The sequence below is a fragment of the Cucurbita maxima genome, unplaced genomic scaffold (genome assembly GCF_002738345.1).
Source record: "Cucurbita maxima cultivar Rimu unplaced genomic scaffold, Cmax_1.0 Cma_Scf00428, whole genome shotgun sequence".
NCBI classification, from domain to species: Eukaryota; Viridiplantae; Streptophyta; class Magnoliopsida; order Cucurbitales; family Cucurbitaceae; genus Cucurbita; species Cucurbita maxima.
In genome coordinates, this window is record NW_019272444.1 from 3,249 (window position 1) to 22,571 (window position 19,323).

A 19,323-nucleotide genomic window follows, 5' to 3' on the forward strand; every position below is an offset into this window, starting at 1 on the left:
CTATCCTTGAACACATTGTACCGTAATTATTATCATACAATTCACACATTATAACATATAATTTTTCGAGATGTAACGTTAAAATAATGCATTAAATGAACTCGTCTGCCTGTAAAATTCTAATGTTGAGCATTCTATAGCATGTTGAGGTTATATATGAAATTTGGTGGTTGTTGGATAAGGATAAGCACTTAAACCAAAAAACTAAAACTTTACATTGCATCTTTTTAAAACTAAAATATATGATAATAATACTTGCCCATAGATTTCATTAATATTCATTTCTTCATTAATAATATTTGAAAGATCAAATAAATAACTGAAATAATGATGATAGGGTCCCAAATCTAATAATCGGAATACTTATTTCACAACTTTTCAAACCATATTTATGATCGTATGGCTGAAAAAGAATGGTAGAATAATTATACACGTGATCTAATCAATGAATTGATTTTAATGTGTTGAAATCCTTTCAAATACAAAACTAAGAAAATCGAGACACATTAATCATTTTCAAAGTTTTGAAAGCATACGGAGGTACTATTTATTTTTTAAAGTTCAAAGATTTATTACACACAAATTTTATAAATATTTGTGGGTTCATGGCCTAGTTGGTTAGGAAGTTGGACTCTGAATCCAATAACCCGAGTTCAAAAATCTCGGTGGGACCTATTTTAGTGAGTATTAACTTAACACAAATATTAAAGCAACAATATATTATATATTTTTAAATTTCATACTATAAGATATAAATTGTTTAGCATAGACACAAAAAAAACTCAAATGACGATGAGAACTCATATGGATAGATGTTTTGGTGAGATGGTAAATACATGGGTCAGTTCTCAACGAATGTGTCAGAACAAGTCAAGATGGTCGAACTTTATCGAGACATGGAATGATGTCAAAATGCATGGGTTATGTTGTTGGTAACCAAGATGACTATGAGATTCAACGTTGCTTAAGAGAGATCTTGACCTAGAGTAGAGGAAAAGACCAGTCAGATGACTTGATCTAGTCTAAAGGCATGTTGGATAGAGTCGTAGACTGAACATGCACACACGAGAGCCGTGTGTGAAAAAACAAGTTTGGATTCCACACAAGTTGTGTTCAGTTGGTGAAAGAAAAGCTCGCCTAAGATTTAACAAAGCTACAAAATCGGGCAAAAAAATGTGAATGGTACTTGAGCTCCCTCTCAAAGCTTGTCGTAAGTGTGTCAAGATCACGATGCAGCACGATTGAAAAAGTATGACATGATATTAGACATCAAATTAAATAAATAAAATAATAATGATGCTCTTATTAAAAAGTAAATTTGGAAGGATGAAAAGATAAAATTAGGGCCTTCATGAAGCCCCTATTTTTTTAATTTTTCTTTTTTTGAAAAAGAAGGATAGAATAATTGTAAACTTGATCTAATAATATTACAAATTTTATAAATATTTGTGTGTTCATGATGGATGACTAAACTGAAACTATCCAATTAAAACGTATATTATGGAATAACTTCAACCGTTATTTCTCCTATATGGTTACTTACTTCTTTTGAACATAATTTTAAATTAATCAAATTTTGCATCCATTTATAACTAAAAGATAGGATAATAATACTTTCACATGAATTTCATTAATATTCTCTTTCTTTATTAATAAAATAATTATCATACATTCAATAAAACATTAAAAAAATAATATTAACATATGGGTATTTGGTCTAGTGGTATGATTCTCACTTTGGGTGCGAGAGATCATGACTTCAATTTTCAACTATCATATCATTCTTTATGATGAAACATTGGGTTGAAACTGAAACAACTCAATAATAAATTGCTTGTTAGTATATATATCTAATTATCCATTACAATATCATTGCATCCGAGCCATTAAATCAAGCATTGATTAATTTTGATTGTAGAATGACTCAAAATGTTTCAAATCTTGCATCTAGATCATTTATTTTAAGATGTAATCTAATTCTAGCTTTCTCTTGGTTGATCCGAAATTTACATAAGAAAGATGTTAATTTCTTTGTCTTCTCAATTTGGTATCAATGCCTAGATTGAATATGTGTGGCCTACTATAGAATTGATTAATTATTTATATATTTTTCAAATCTTTCCATTTATTTCCTAATTGTTATTTCTACCCTTGTTCTTGATCTTTTGACTTTGTTTTCATTTTGTTCCTAAAGATCATATTTAGATCTTAAAAAACAATATAGAATTTTACTTCTTAATATTGTGTTTATAAATCGTTATCATTAGATCATTTGAACGTTTATCTCATGATCAAGTAAATTTAGATCCACATTTTTCTTAAACCATCTAAATCTTCAACAGTTTTGTTTGATATTTTTCTTTCATAATTTAACTTGAAGATAACTTTTGAATTTGACAACATTTTGTAAATTAAGAAGTGAATTTAGTCAAAATCCTTTCTTTTTTTTAATAGTCTGTTATTTGTTTAATTGTTTATTATTTTATTTTTCTATTATTTTACTATTAACTTGTCATGATTTCCTTCCATAGCTTGCTACTATAAGAATTGCTTTATCCATATATTAGCTTACCTTGACAATAATTTAGTCACTTTCCAAATAGCCTACCTTTGTGTGTACCTTGACAAACTGAATTTTGTAAATTAAAATTGTTTTAGATAATCGAAGTAATCTTGAATAAAGGAGTTGAAAATGAAGAAGAATTCCAGGAGAATGAGGAGGAAATGAAAGATAGGAGTCATTTGACAGTTGTTACAAGAAGACTTCTTAAAACTCAAGTTACAAAGAACGATATTGATGATTAAAGAGACAACCTCACACACGGTGTTTAGTCAAGGGGACTCCTTATAGTCTTGTTATTGATACGGGAAGTTATACCAATATAGTAAGTACCATGTTGATCAAAAGATTGCAAATTTCAACCCAACACCATCCTAAACCTTACCAACTTCAATTGCTCAATGACGATAGAACATTGAAGGTAGTTTCTCAAGCTTTAATATCTTTTACTATGAGAAAATATAAAGATGAAATTCTTTGTGATGTTTTACCAATGCTTGCTGGAGACATATTGCTTGGCCGACCTTGGCAATTTGATAGGAAGATCATGTATGATGGTTATTTGAATATGTGTTTTTTTTACAAAAGATGGTAGAAAAACTACTCTTATACCTTTGAGCTATGCAAATGTATTTGCTAATCAATTAAAGTTGTGAAAAAAAAAAAAGAAATAAAGAGTTTGAGGGAGAAGAATGGTAAGAAAAATAAGAATTGAGAAAAAATTAGAGAAAATAAAAGAGGAAAAAAATTAAAAGAAGAATGTAAAAAAGGGGATAAAATTGAAAAAAGTGAGTTGTTTGGCTAGAGTTGGAGAGGTGAGAATGACAATGTTTTCAAAAAATCATCTATATACTTATGTAAAAGGAAGGATGTTTGGTCTCTAACGATAACAACTTGTCTTTACCTAATGTGTTTCAATCTCTTTTACAAGAATTTGAAAATGTGTACTAAAATGAAGTACCTAAAGGATTACCACCCATTAGACATATTGAACCTAAAATAGACTTCATTCTTGGAGCTGTCATTGCTAGTTTATATAGTCAATCCAACTAAGACTAAAAAAATTCAAAGGCAAGTGGAGGAGCTCATGGAGAAGGGCTTTATACGAGAAAGTTTGAGTCCATGTTCTTATTGCTGCCAAAGAAAGATGGAACATGGCGCATGTGTGTGGATTGTAGAGCTATCATCAAAATAATTGTAAAGTATTGACATCCTATTCATAGGCTAGATAATACGTTTGGCCAATTGCATAGTTCGTGTCAATTTACCAAGATTGATTTGAAATCTCATTATCATTAAATTAGAATGCATGTAGATGAATGGAAAACAACTTTCAAAACTATGCTTGGATTATATGAATGACTCTGTTATTCATTTTGGGTTAACTAATGCTCCAGTACATTTATGCGCTCAATTAATCATATTTTGGGAGAATTTTTTTGGAAAGCATGTTGCTGTATATTTTGATGATATTTTAATTTATTCAAAGAGTTTGCATGAGCATATGAAGTATTCATATGCTTAAGTCGGTTTTGATTACATTTAGAAAAGTGAAACTTTATGCTTATTTTAATAAGGGTAGATTTTGCATGGAAAATGAAAAATGGAAAAGGTTAACTTTCTTGACTTCATAGTTGGTAAAAATAGAGTAGAAGTAGATGACGAGAAAGTTGAAGAAATTAGGGATTGACCAACTCCAAAAAAATGCAAGTGAAATTTGGAGTTTTCTCGGGCTAGATAGGTTCTATAGGAGATTTATAAAAGATTTTAGCACCATTGAATGACTTAATGTTTTTAAATGGGAGATAATGCAAGAGAATGCATTCCATGAGCTTAAAGAAGAAATTTATCAATGCACCCTTACTTGTCTTGCCTAACTTTGCTAAAAGTTTTGAAATTGAGTGTGATACAAGTGGTTTGGGCATATGTGTCGTTTTGATGCAAGATAATGGCAGCATTGAACTATCTTACCTATGATAAAAAATTATTTGCTTTAGTTCGTACATTACAAGTATGCCAACACTAATTATAGCCTAGAGTGTTTGTAATCTACTCTGATCATGAAAGCTTGAAGTATCTTAAGGGTGAAAGAAAATTGAACCGTAGGCATGCAAAGTGGGTGATATTTATTGAAACATTTTCGTATGTTATCAAATATAAGCAAGGTAAGGATGATATGGAGGCACATAGTACTTATATCCTAGAGGATTTGTGATCCACTTAGATCATGAAAGCTTGAAGTATCTTAAGGGTCAAAGAAAATTAAACCGTAGGCATGCAAAGTGGGTGGTGTTTATTGAAATATTTTCGTATGTTATCAAATATAAGCAAGGTAAGGATGATATGGAAGCACGTAGGGTGGCTTAATGAAACATTTTAGGATTTATAAAACTTATAATATATTGTGTGAATACTTCTTTTGGCCAAAGATGAAGCACGATGTTCATAAGTTATTCAACCAATGTTTTCCATCTAAAGAATTCAAGTCAAGATCACAACCAAATGAATTGTATACTCCTTTAAATGTACCTAATGAACCAAATGGATTGTATACTCATTTGTTGTTGTAGAAATATTTAATAAAAATGGCTCATTGCATGAATCAAAATAGATGATACAAAACATGTTTTCTTATTCAGTAGGGAAGTAGTAAAATTACATCGAAAGCTCTAGAATTATTGTTAGTGATGGGAATGCTAAATTTTTAAGCAACTTTTGAAAAGTATCGGGGGGTAAATTAGGTACCAAATTGTTGTTTTTAACTGCATGTCATCAACTGGTGGACAAACTGAGGTGTTTAATAGAACTTAGGACAAATGATTGTCATTTGTATAGTTTGCATATAATAGAGTAAATCATACTAACTCTCATTGCTCTTCTTTTAAAGTTGTTTATGGATTTAATCCATTTACCCCTTTGTTTTGTAAAGACATATTTGATCAAAACCTCATAGGAAGATTTACATCCAAGAGGGGATGATTCAAAAAATTATGGATTTAATCCATTTACCCCTCTTGTTTTGTAAAGACATATTTGATCAAAACCTCAGAGGAAGATAAAGTTACATCCGCACGAAAAGCTCAATTAATTTCAAGTCTGTCGCATTAACCACTCAAGCACATCAACATTTGTTAGAAAAAACTATGTTTAATTTTATAAATTATGTAAAAGTCAAATGATCAATTTGACTTATTCTTTGTGGAGATTAAAGGGGATCGAGATTAAATCCCGTCCACAAACATATCGGGATTGAATTCTGGTCACAAACGTCTTTTGTCGGGAGACTATAAATACCCACAATATGTTATGTAAAAAATAGATTCGTTGATGAATGTAATTCAGATCTCAAATTGAGACGTTTCCCTTAGAAATCCGAGGATCATCTTTGCCATTTCTAAGTTTCAAGCAATTCTTGTGGTAGAATTGCACCCGAGTCATTCAATCAAGCCTTGACCAAGTTAGATTGTGGAGTGACTCAATTTAGAACAAGGTTCTAAATCTTGCTTCTAGATCTTCGATCGTAAGAGGTAATCTAATTCTAGCTTTATCTCTTGGTTGATCCAAATTTCGCATAAGGAGGTGTTAATTACTTTGATTCAAGGGTTCTTGCTAAAATAAAAGCTTGGATCGTTGGGCTGAGGATTAAGGTTGCCTTATCAGTTTGGTATCAGAGCCTAGGCTTACATCTTTGTGGCCGACTTTAGAATTGATTTTATCTTTCATTTCTGCTCTTGTTTATCTTTTCTTTAAATTTGTCCATTTATTTTCTTACTGTCATTTTCAACGTTCTTCATTATCCTTCTACTTTGTTCTTAGTGTCCTGATAAAGATCATATTTAGATCTTAAAAGAAAAAAAAATAAATCCTTATCATATTGTCCTTAATATATCTTTATCATTAGATCATTTGCACGTTTATTGAAAGATCAAATAAATTTATATTCTCATTTTTTCCTAAAGCATATAAATCTAGAATTGTTGTGTTCGATCTTCACGACCATTCTTTTTAGAATTTTTTTTTCAGTGTGCAATTATATCCAAAAATATCTTCGTGTCCCTTATTTTTTTTGTTCACGTCTTGTTTTATTTTTGTTGTTACTACATAATTACCTTGTCTTGATTGTCTTGAATAGCTCGCTACTATCAGAATTGCTTTATCCATATTATCTACCTTGATAAGAAATTAGTCACTTTTCCAAATAGTCTACCTTGTGTGTTAAACACGAGTGTTCCTGAGTGTAAAATCAGTGAGTTGAGTGTGTGAGATCTTAAGCATATAAAACTACTGTTTGTACAATCATGAACCAAGACGAGAAAAATGGAGGGGAGATCAATGATCTAGTTGAAGAAGTCCAAAAGAATGAGAAGAAACTAGAAGATGGTATTCTTTTGGCCCTTATTACAAGAAGACTTCTTAAAACTCAAGTTATGGAGAATGACGTTGATGATTAAAGAGACAACCTATTTCACACGCGGTGTTTAGTCAAGGGGATTTCTTGTAGTCTTATCATTGATAGTGGAAGTTGCACCAATGTAGTAAGTACTATATTGATCAAAAGGTTGCAAATTCCAACTCAAGATTATCCTAAATCTTACAAGCTCCAATGGCTCAATGACAGTGGAACAATGAAGATAATTTTCCAAGCTTTAATATCTTTTACTTTGGGAAAATATAAAGATGAAGTTCTTTGTGATGTGTTGCCAATGCATACTGGAGACATATTGCTTGGCCGACCATGGCAATTTGACAGGAGGTTATGCATGATGGCTATTTGAATAGGTATTCTTTTGTAAAAGATGGTAGAAAAACCATTCTTGTACCTTTGAGTTCTGCAAATGTATTTGCTGATCAATTAAAGTTGGAGGAAAGAAAGAAAGAGTTGGAGGCAAAAGAGTTAAAAGAAAAACAAGAGTTGAGTGAAAAAGTAGAGAAAAATCAAAGAGAAAGAGAGAAGAATGAAAAAATGGATGAAATTGAAGAAAAAAGAAAGAGACAGTTATTTGCCTACCGTTTGAGAGGTTAAAAGGCTTTCACAAAAATCGATCTTTGTACTTAGGTACAATGGAGGATATTTGGTCTTTAACTATAACAACTTGGCTTTGCCTAGTGTTTTACCATCTCTTTTACAGGAATTTGAAGACATGTTTCAAGATAAAGAAATACCTCCCATTAGAGGTACTGAACATAAAATAGACGTCATTCCAAGGACTGTCATTTCTTATAAGCCAGCTTATAGAGTCAATCCAACCGAGATAAAAGAAATTAAAAGGCAAGTGGAGGAGCTCATGGAGAAGGGCTATGTACGAGAAAGTTTGAGTCCATGTTCTATACGAGACTTATTGGTGCCAAAGAAAGATGAACCTTGGCGCATATGCATGGATAATAGAGTCATCAACAAAATCACGGTAAAGTGTCGACATCCTATTCCTAGGTTAGACTATATGCTTGATTTATTGCATGATTCGTGTCTATTTATAAAAATTATTTTGAAATCTAGACATCATCAAATTAGAATGCACGTAGGAGATGAATGGAAAACAACTTTCAATATTAAGTTTGGATTGTATGAATGGCTTGTTATGCCTTTTAGGTTAACTAATGCTTCTAGTAAACCTATGCGCTTAATATATAATGTTTTGAGAAAATATATGAGAAAACATGTTGTTGTTTATATTGATGATATTATAATTTATTTGAAGATTTTGCTTAAGCATGTGGAACATGTTAAATTAGTTTTGATTACACATAGAAAAGAGAAATTTAATTTTAGTAAGGGTAGTTTTTGCATGGAAAAAGTTCACTCTATTGGCTTCATAGTTGGTAAAAATAGAGTAGCTTTGGATAGAGACAAAGTTAAATTCATTATGGATTTGCCAACACCAAAAAGTGCACGTAAATTTCGGAGTTCTCATGAGTTAGCTAACCTCTATAAGAGATTTATAAATGATTTTAGAACCATAACTCAACTATTGAATGACTTAGTGAAAAAGAATGCATCCAATTTTGTTTTTAAATGGGGATAAATACAAGAGAATGCATCCAATTTTCTTATCTTAGGAAGAAATTAAGCAAACCATTATTTGTTTTGGCTAGTTTTGATAAAACTATTGAAGTTGAATGTGAAGTATGTGGTTTGGGCACAAGTGTTGTTTTAATTCAAGATGGAAAGCACTTAATATATTTTAGTGAAAAACTAAATGGGCCAACATTGAAATATACTACCTATTATAAAGAATTATTTGCTTTAGTTCATATATTGCATGTGTGGCAACACTACTTATGGCCTAGAGAATTTGTGATCCACTTTGATCATGAAAACTTGAAGTATGTGAAGGGTCAAAGCAAACTGAACCGTAGACATGCAAAGTGGGTGGAATTTATGGAAACATTTTCGTATGTCATCAAGTATAAGCAAGGTAAGGATAATACAGTAGCTCATGTGTTATCTAAAAGGTATGATCTCTTTACTTCTCTTACTGAAAAATTCTTGGAGTTGAGCATATTATTGAATTATATGGAGATGACCAAGACTTTAGAACTATTTATGCATCTTGTCCAAAAAAAAAATGGTGGATGAGTATTATGTGTTTCATAATTTTTTAATTACTAAGAGTATGCTTTGTATTCCTAAATGCTCTATAAAAGATTTGTTTTTGAGAGAAGCATATGGTGGTGCCTTAATGGGACATCTTAGGATTAATAAAGTTTATAAAATGTTGCATAAACACTTTTGTTGGCCGAGATGAAGCATGTGGCAGATAGATTTATGGATGATGCAAAGCATGCTGCTAACTTATTCTTTAAGAAAGTAGTTTATGGATTTACTACACTTCATTTGCTTCCTATTCCTACTAATTTCCTTCTAATATTTTTGTGAGTGAAGCATTTAGATTTGATCAAAACATTTCAAAAGGAGTGACTGAAAGAAGGTGATGATTTTTTCTGATTCGAGGACGAATCCTTCTGAAGAGGAGGAAGATGATAAGAATCATTGTGTACACTTCATTTGCTTCCTATTCCTACTAATTTCCTTCTAATATTTTTGTGAGTGAAACATTTAGATTTGATCAAAAAATTTCAAAAGGAGGGGTCTGAAAGAAGGTGATGATTTTTTCTTATTCGAGGACGAATCCTTCTGAAGAGGGGGAAGATGATAAGAATCACGGTGTACACTTCATTTGCTTCCTATTCCTACTAATTTCCTTCTATTATTTTTGTGAGTGAAGCATTAAGATTTTATCAAAACATTTCAAAAGGAGGTGACTGAAAGAAGGTGATGATTTTTTCTGATTCGAGGAGATTAAAGAGGATCGGGAATAAATCCCGTCCACAAACATATCGGGATTGAATTCTGGCCACAAACGTCTTTTGTCGGGAGACTATAAATACCCACAATATGTTATGTAAAAAACAGATTCGCTGATGAATGTAATTCAGATCTCAAATTGAGACGTTTTCCTTAGAAATCCGAGCATCATATTTGTCATTTCTAAGTTTCAAGCAATTCTTGTGGTAGAATTGCATCCGAGTCATTCAATCAAGCCTTGATCAAGTTAGATTGTGGAGTGACTCAATTTAGAACAAGGTTCCAAGTCTTGCTTCTAGATCTTCGATCGTAAGAGGTAATCTAATTCTAGCCTTATCTCTTGGTTGATCCAAATTTCGCATAAGGAGGTATTAATTACTTTGATTCAAGGGTTCTTGCTAAAATAAAAGCTTGGATCGTTGGGCTGAGGATTAGGGTTGCCTTATCAATGTCTATAAAATTGATTTTCCAAGGGAATTTCTACATTCTACTTCCGATGTTTCTCAGTTGAGTTCTTTTGATGTAGGTTATGATTTTCCTGATTGGAGTACAAATCCTTTTGAAGAGAGGAAAGATGATAGAGAGCATGATGTTCCAAATGTTTCAACTAGACCAATTATACGTCCAAGACCAAGAAGATTCAACAAGCATTCATTCTTCATCTACAAAATTGGATAGCCTCGATTCAACCTCCATTTCATATGTTACAAGCTATTTGATTAAAGAAAAAATATTTAGAGGTTCGAGGGTGAGTAATTGCACGGTTGAAGTAGAGGACGAAGTTGTTATAAATAGTAGTAGTGATAATTTATTTCGGAACTTTATTTAGTATTTTAATTCCATAACTTGTTGTAGTGGGGAAAAAAATGTGGGAAATTACTTGTGAAATTGGCCATTACTTGTTTTTTTTTTTTTTTTTGGGGAGATTTAAACGATAATGGAGTAACTTACCAATCATGGCCACTAACTTATTTAGTTGGCATTTGAAGAGTCAAAAGTTTCTTTTGTGGAGAAACTATAAAAGTAGATTTTGAATAAAAGTAATCACTCAAGTTCAAGACTTTAACTTAAGAAATTTTAGTATCCTCTTTGTCATTTCTCAGTTTCATGCAATTCATATGGTAGATTGCATCGACTGATTCATGATTAAGTTGAATTGTGAAGTGACTCAATTTAGAACAAGGTTTCAAATCTTTCTTCTAGATCTTTGATTTTAAGAGGTTATCTACTTTTACGCTTATCTCTTGGTTGATCCAAATTTTATATAAAGAGGTGTTAATTTCTTTGATTCAAGGGTTCTTGCTTCAAAAAAAGCTTGGATCATTGGGCTGAGGATTAATATTGTCTTATCACCCACGTTTCAAAGTCCGCTCCCATCCATGACCAACTCCTAGGTACCGAAAAACAATGTAAACATGAAGTGAGTAAAAAGTTATTAAGTAACGTACTTATAGGCTCTTAATGACAACCTTAAGTTAGGATGTTATCTCTTATTGAGTTTTCATGGGCTTGGCACTTAGAGCTTATATTTTTACATGTTGCCTTCTCATCCTAAAAACTTTTCCATAAATTAACCTTTAGTTCTCTTCCTGTGACCACATGAGTGGGGCTATCATGGTCGTGTCATCTTTCTAGTCAATTCTGATGCAGTGCATTTCAACTAAGTGAGGAAAATAGGAGGTCCTCCTTATCCTCCTAATCATGATACATAGTGTATGGCATCCCACATCAAAGAGGAATAGGGGCATTGTCGCACACCACATGATGGGAGATAACTGTCACTTTTGGGTATAAATCCTAGCTATTTATTTACCATGTTATTCAATTGATCTTAGGTATATTCTTGGAACACGATCTATAAAAGAACATAGGCTTATACATTATATCATGGAGTAGCATCAGCATCACAACTCATTAGTTTTAACTTAGGTACACAATAAAAGGCAACCAAATGTGATCCCATGGGCGTGAAAACTTACTAGTAACTTGATAAATCCCTTTCAAGGTTGTGTATAAAGTTCCACGTTACTTAGGTGTCTTAAAAGTGGTAAAAGGAGGTTATTTTGGGTGGAGGGCATTATAGTTATTTTACACCTATGTGTGAATTCTCTGTGGATCGATATGCTTCCTATATGTTATGTATATGTTATAATATGTGAATTGTATGATAATAGTTCCTGTACGATGTGTTCAAGGATATGTTTGAGATAGGATACAAGAAGAATGCACAAAACGAAATGTAACGATAGGAGTAAAATACGTTCACGAAACGTTAATGCTAGGTTACATACCGGAGTGATATGGATAAGAGAGATTGATGGAAGAATACGGTTAGGTTACGGGTAGAAAGGGATAGGTTTGTGATAGATTGATAGAACGATAGCGTTATGTTAAGTTCTTGTGATGATATGACTAAGGTACGTTCATGTAATGATATGACTGTGATAGGTATAAGAACGTTAAGGCTATGATAAGTTAGAGAAGGATATGACTATGAAGTGTTTACGTTATTACTTATTTATGATATGATACATTGTGATGCAATATCTCAAGGTATGATGTGTATATGATGAAATGTTATGTTAAAAGCATAGAACGTTATGTTAGGTCTCTTAAATTGTGTGTATACAGCATGATATGAATGATATGAAATTACGATAAATGACATGAAATATAACCCCGTTAGAATTATGTATGATTTGAGAACGGAAGAATGAGAAACGATATGATATGAATGATGAACGATATCTGAAACGATATGAAAATGATATGATATGTACTTAATGCTAGCGGGGTTGTATTAAAGGATAATGAAATTGTATAAGTAGTGGGGACCTCATGCATTATGTGTGTTCATGCATTTGGGGGATACCATTATCCCATCACGAGGGTACGGACGCGTACATCCAATGGCAGGACAACGATTGTTATGCTTTGCATAGCGCTGCCGTGGCGGTTACTAGTTTTAACAGGTCCAGCATAAGGGGCTCCCAGAGTATGCCCACAAGATAAGGAAAGTGGCCCAGCGGTGTGCGAACTAGCTTGGTATGGGCCGTGTGTAGAGTATATAGTACACGTCCACGATTACCCGTTAGGACAACACCGTAGGGAAAATGAAACGAAACGAAACGAAAGATAGGTTCCATCATTTCATTGCATTTGATTGTTATATTTAACCCCAATAGTGAGGTCACTTACTGAGTGTTTCTTTAAAAACTCAAGCCATGTGCTACTACATTTTTCAGGTTAAGGCATGGCATTTCTGTACGGCTAACGATGGCATCGCAACTCGAGATCATGGCACCTGCATAGGATAATGGTATTTATTTTCTTAGACTTAGGCTAGAATAGGATGTTTTAAACTTAAAACGCTTATTTATTTTATTTTGGGTCTTTTGTTGTGTCATTTTAAAGATGTTTTCGAAACACGTAAGTCCATGGCTGTGTTTTAAGTTAAACGTTATGTTTTATAGAATTTAAATGAAGGCTTCCGCATTCAATGTTTATTGTACGTATATAGTAGCGACCTTAAATTAGTAGAAATTTTTTGATCGTTATAGTTGGTATCAGAGCCCTAGGTTATAGATCTTGTAGACTAGCTTACGATGTTGGCTTGGCATGTTCCATGGTCCCACCGTCGGTGCCCCGTCTCCGCCAGGTATGTCTTGCGTAAGATAAGAAAATGACATGTTGTTATTATTTGGTAATTATAAAATATAACTCATAATTGGACTTTTACTCTATTGATTGTATTATAATTTACTGCATTCATGTTAGGTTAATTCTATATTTATTATAATTTAGAATACGTTATGTTTTACCTTGCATGGAATGTGAATGTAAATTGTTATGTTGATGATGTTTAGATTTACTGAGATTGTTGCTGTGAATGAGTAGTTATAGTTTTAAGCTACTAAATGTTAGTGTATGCGTGAAAATGATTTTGCTAAGCAAGATCATATGTTTTAGTTAGACGTCTTAAACATAGATAAACTACACAGTCTTATGAACATAGAGATGAGAATGAATGTACCAATGTATAGAGTAAGTAGTTTCAAATGGAATTAAATGACCTAAGAAGCTTGATAGATGTCAATATCTTATAGTATACTATAGATATTAAAAGTGGTAGTGTCTGAAAGAAAATTCTATAACTTTGATTTAGGTAAAGATGAAATTAAAGTATCAGTAAGAAAAAAAAATTGAGTTAGACCATAAAAGTTTAAAACATGTATACTTAAATTGATTGGTAAATGATATAAGTGTCTTTAATGGAAGATGAGCTTTGGAATTACTTAGATGTAGAAAACTTTCCTCCTTCAATCGTGGTAGCAGCATTTGTCCCATCATGTTCGCCATCAGCTCTGATATCAATTTGTTGAAATAAAATTTGCTCTAATACCAATTTTTAGAAAATAAAAGCCGCTCTGATACCGACTTGTAGAAAATGGACATTCACTCTGAAACTAACCCGTTTAGAAAACTTTGAAGGGGGTGTCGAGAGGGGAGAGACAAGGAGACAGACTTCTCAAAAGCCTTTTTCGATTTCACAGAACTTTAACTCTTTCTTCTTTTTCTCTTTTTGCTTCTTTTTGCTCTATTATGACTCTTGCTCTACTTGCTCTAATATTACAATGATAAGTAAAGCCTATTTACAAGTTTTCTTGCCATAACTATCCCACGTTTTCTTTACATGTTTTCTCACCCATATACTACTCATTTCCTAAAATAAGTATAGCTTTTTTACTCAATTTAAAAACTGTTTTTTTTTTCTCTCTCTCTTTCATTTAAGTTTATTTCCAACAAATATGTCATGCAGTTTATCTTCTAAACTATTTATTGGCAAAGACGATTGATACTCGCACTATAACGACCCAAGAAAAAGAAAAAAAAAAAAAAAAACTCAATCGTTGGAAAACTCGTGAGTTTTCTAGCGACCGCCGAGTTTCGTGGACCCCACGCGAAATGATAGCCACACCTCACTCAACCTTCAACCCACAACTGCCAGAATCGATCAAAATACCTGCAAACAGAGAAAAGAAAGAAAATACGAGAGCGAGAGAGAGATTTCAGATAACTTCGGCGAGTTTTCAATTTCTTCGACGAGTCCAAAACCACCAGAAAATCGACGTCAAACGCTCAGTTACCACCATGAGAATAATCCCTAACGAAAGCACAATAACTCAAGGTATGTTTTGTACTTTTTCGTAAGCGCCATCGTCGGTAACCGAGGTCAAAAAATTGTAAACATTCTTAGATCTATGGTTTTAGGAACTTTTAGGCTACTAAACTTCGAGGAAAGAAAGAAAGAAGATAAATAAAGAGGAAAAGGAAGAAAGAGGACCGATATTAGCAACGAAAACGCCTGTTAGATAATAGCTATGTTTTTATTCCTTAAATTTCGTTAGTTGTTTTTTACTTTTGAACATCTGAATTAACGCCCCCCGTTTAATGGAAGAGCATATTTTTTGCTGGCCATTTTGACCAATTTTTTGGGCGCAAGGTTTATGCCACTACTGCTAAATCTAGGATAGGTTTGTTATTGAAATACGTGAAACTAAATCAAATAATAACCATCGGTTCTTCAGCAAATATTTCTCTCCCTTTCTTTTTTCGTTATTTTTTTCCTCGAAGAAGTTTTCCTTCAGCCGATTTTTACACGTCGACGTTTTCCTCACTATTGCTAGAAGTCAACAACGTCGCTGGTAAGGAAGACAAGATCCACAGATCTGGGTCAACCCGAACCCAAAATCTGAGAGAGCTAGCCCGACTTCTTTCCCCTCGGCCTCTACCTTCTGCCCAAACCTCAATCCAGCCCAGAAGCCACGGTTCAGCCCCATCGCCGCGCAATCGACTTGGGAGGGAATCAAATCTCGTTCGGTTGGTATGCAGCGAGTGTGGGAATCAAACATCGAGCAGCTGCAGGCTCACCAACAGCATAACCACTCTCGGGTCCTCAACACAGGGGCAACAGCATCACCAAGAGCACCGACGATGGGTCCTCGACACAGGGGCAACAAACCATATGACCGAGTGATATGAACCAAGAGACATCAATCATACAAGATGCTTCAATGAAGATGTGAAGAAAATATTGTTGAAATTATCAAAAGATATTTCAATTCATGCCACATTGAAGAATAATGATGTTTTATGTTATAAATTTTGAGTAGATTACAATTTAGAGTTATTGTATTTCATTTATGTATTTTAAGACTTTTTATTTACTATAGGTTACAATTACACAATGGTTAATTATAATCATTAAGTATGAATATTACAACTCTTGGAATGCCTTTAATAGTTCCATTTTGAGGCTATATAAAGCCATCTCGGACATCCTACTGTGCTGGTGAGCTGTTGGAGCTTGTGCACGGCGATATTTGCAGGCCCATCAAGCCGGCGGCCCTAGGCAGCAAGACTCTCTTCCTCTTGCTAGTCGATGATAGAAGCCGCTTCATATGGCTGATCCTCCTGTAAGTGAAAAGTGGGGCGACATAGGCGATTAAGCGCATTCGAGCGTTAGCGGAGGCCGAATGTGGGAAGAAGATGTGAATGCTACGCACGGACTGAGGTAGAGAATTCACCTCAGCGAGCTTCAGTAACTACTGCGACGAGCTCGGCATGCAGCAGCGACTAACAATGCCCTACTCCCTCTAGCAAAACAACAAGATCTTTGCTGATGACGGCTGGGATGCCTGAAAGATTCTGGGGAGAGGCGGTAATGACGACTGTCTATCTTCTCAATCGGTCGCTAATGTGAAGCCTAGACGGGAAGATGCCACATGAGGCCTGGTACAATAGAAAGCCAGTGGTACATCATTTTCGAGTGTTCGGATGTGTCACATACATGAAGGTAGCGCGTTCCAACCTTGTCAAGCTCGATCCAAAGGGGTTTAAGGTCGTCTTCATCAGCTACAAACCTGGGAGCAAGGCGTACAGACTCTATGATCCTGCGGGGGGGTGAGCCCACGTGTCTCGTGATGTCATCTTCGACGAAAGCACCTTCAGGCAGTGGAACGACGTGATCGAGACAGCCCACAACCCAAATCAATTCACGGTGGAGTACCTCGTCATCGAGCCAGAAGAAGGAGGAGCACAGCATCAGGAACCCTCACAACCGCCAGCAGTTGCACCCCTTGAACCAGTGGAATTTGCAACACCACGGACTGTGGATTCAACGCTGGATGTCGATCACGATGAAGATCTGGTAGCCAGGTACGGGAGGATGGACGACCTAGTGGGAGGAGGTGAACCCCCTAGACTAGCAGCACGCAAACTGGAACAAGAGGTGGCCGAACTGCATGTCATCAACGCAGATGAACCGAACACCTTCGCTGAAGCAGAAAGGAACCCGTGCCAACTGAAGGCAATGCAGAAGGAGATGAAATTCATCACCGAGAACCAGACATAAAGTCTAGAGGATATGTCACTGGGACACCAAGTCATAGGGCTCAAATGGGTCTTCAGACTGATGCGAACGAAAAGGGAGAAGTTGTGAAACTCAAGGTCAGTCTGGTGGTGAAGGGCTACGTCTAGAAGCAAGGAGTGGATTTTGAGGAGGTATTCGCACCAGTGACAAAGCTGGAATCTACCCACCTATTGCTGGCAATCGCGGCACATCATTCCTGAGAAGTCCACCTCATCGACGTGAAACCCGCGTTCCTAAACGGAGAGCTGAAGGAGACTGACTATGTTCAACAACCACCGAACTTCCTGGACAACGACAACCCTGACAAGGTATTGTGCCTGCACAAGGCACTCTATGGGCTTCGGCATGCACCACGAGCCTGAAACACGAAGCTCGACAGTACCCTATTATCGCTAAAGTTCAAGCGCTGTGCCTCTGAGCATGACATGTACACGCCCGGCCACGACGAGTAGCGACTAATCGTGAGAGTGTATGATATAAACCAAAAAACATCAATCATACAATATACTTCAATGAAGATGTGAAGAAAATGTTGTCAAAATTATCAAAAGATGTTTTAATTCATGCCACATTGAAGAAGAATGAAGTTTGATTGTTATAAATTTTGGGTGGGTTACAATTTAGAGTTATTGTATTTTAAGACATTTTATTTACTTTAGGTTACATTTACATAATGGCTAATTATGGCCATAAAGTATGAAGGTTACAACTCTTGGAGTGCCTTTAATAGTTTCATTTTTTAGGCTATATAAAGCCATGTATATTGTATTGGTAAGAGACTTGGAAAATATAGAAAAAGAAGCATTTGTCCTCTTCTTTAGCCAATGGCTAAGTTTCTTTGCAATTCTATGTAGTTTAGGTTGCATGTAGAATCATTCAAGCTCGACATGATTAATCTTGCTTGTGGAGTGATTCGAATCTCAAGCAAGTGTTCTTGCCTTGAGATATTTGATCAACAAGAATCATTCAAGCTAGACATGATCGATTTTGCTTGTGGAGTGATTTGAATTTCAAACAATGTTCTTGCCTTGAGATATTCGATCAACAAGGTAATCCGAATCTTACTCCCCTTGTAGTGGTTCCTTATCTTATCAGTGTACGTCGATGACCTCATAATCACTGGAGGCGACATGGAAGTCCTCGGAAGATTCAAGAGGGAGATGTCAAAGAACTTCAAGATGAGCGATCTTGGCATGCTCAGCTACTACCTCGACATCGAAGTGCAACAGGGTACTACCGGCATCACCATCTGCTAAAGTGCATATGCGAAGAAGCTGTTGGACACAACTGGGCTTGTGGACAGTAACCCTATAAAGACTCCAATGGAGGGCCCGACTCCAACTAAGGAAGGCCGGCACTATGACGGCAATTAATGCCACCAATTACCGCAACATTGTCAAAAGCCTGCGCTATCTGATAAACACACGTCCTGACCTTGCTTACTTAGTTGGATACGTAAGTAGATTCATGGAAGAACCTAGGGAGGAGCCTCTTGTGGTTGTCAAGCGCATCCTGCACTATGTGGCTGGAACCAGAGGCTGGGGTGTGAGATACTGCACCAGGAGAGGAAAGGAGAAGCTTGAGCTTGTTGGCTACAGCGATAGTGACATGACCGGTGACGTTGATGATCGTAAGAGCACCAGTGGGGTGATTTACTTCCTCTCAGCCAGTGCGATCTACTAGCAATCAACAAAACAAAAGGTAGTTGCTTTGTGATATGAACCAAGAGACATCAATCATACAATATGCTTCAATGAAGATTTGAAGAAAATATTGTTGAAATTATCAAAAGATATTTCAGTTCATGCCACATTGAAGAGAAATGAAGTTTCATGTTTTGAATTTTGGGTGGATTACAATTTAGAGTTATTGTATTTCATTAATGTATTTTAAGACTTTTAATTTACTTTAATTAAGGTCATTTAGTTCATGCCTAGAATTGATTAATTATTTATATATTTTTCAATCTTTCCATTTATTTGTTGATTGTCATTTCCACCCTCCTTGGCCTTTTGACTTTGTTCT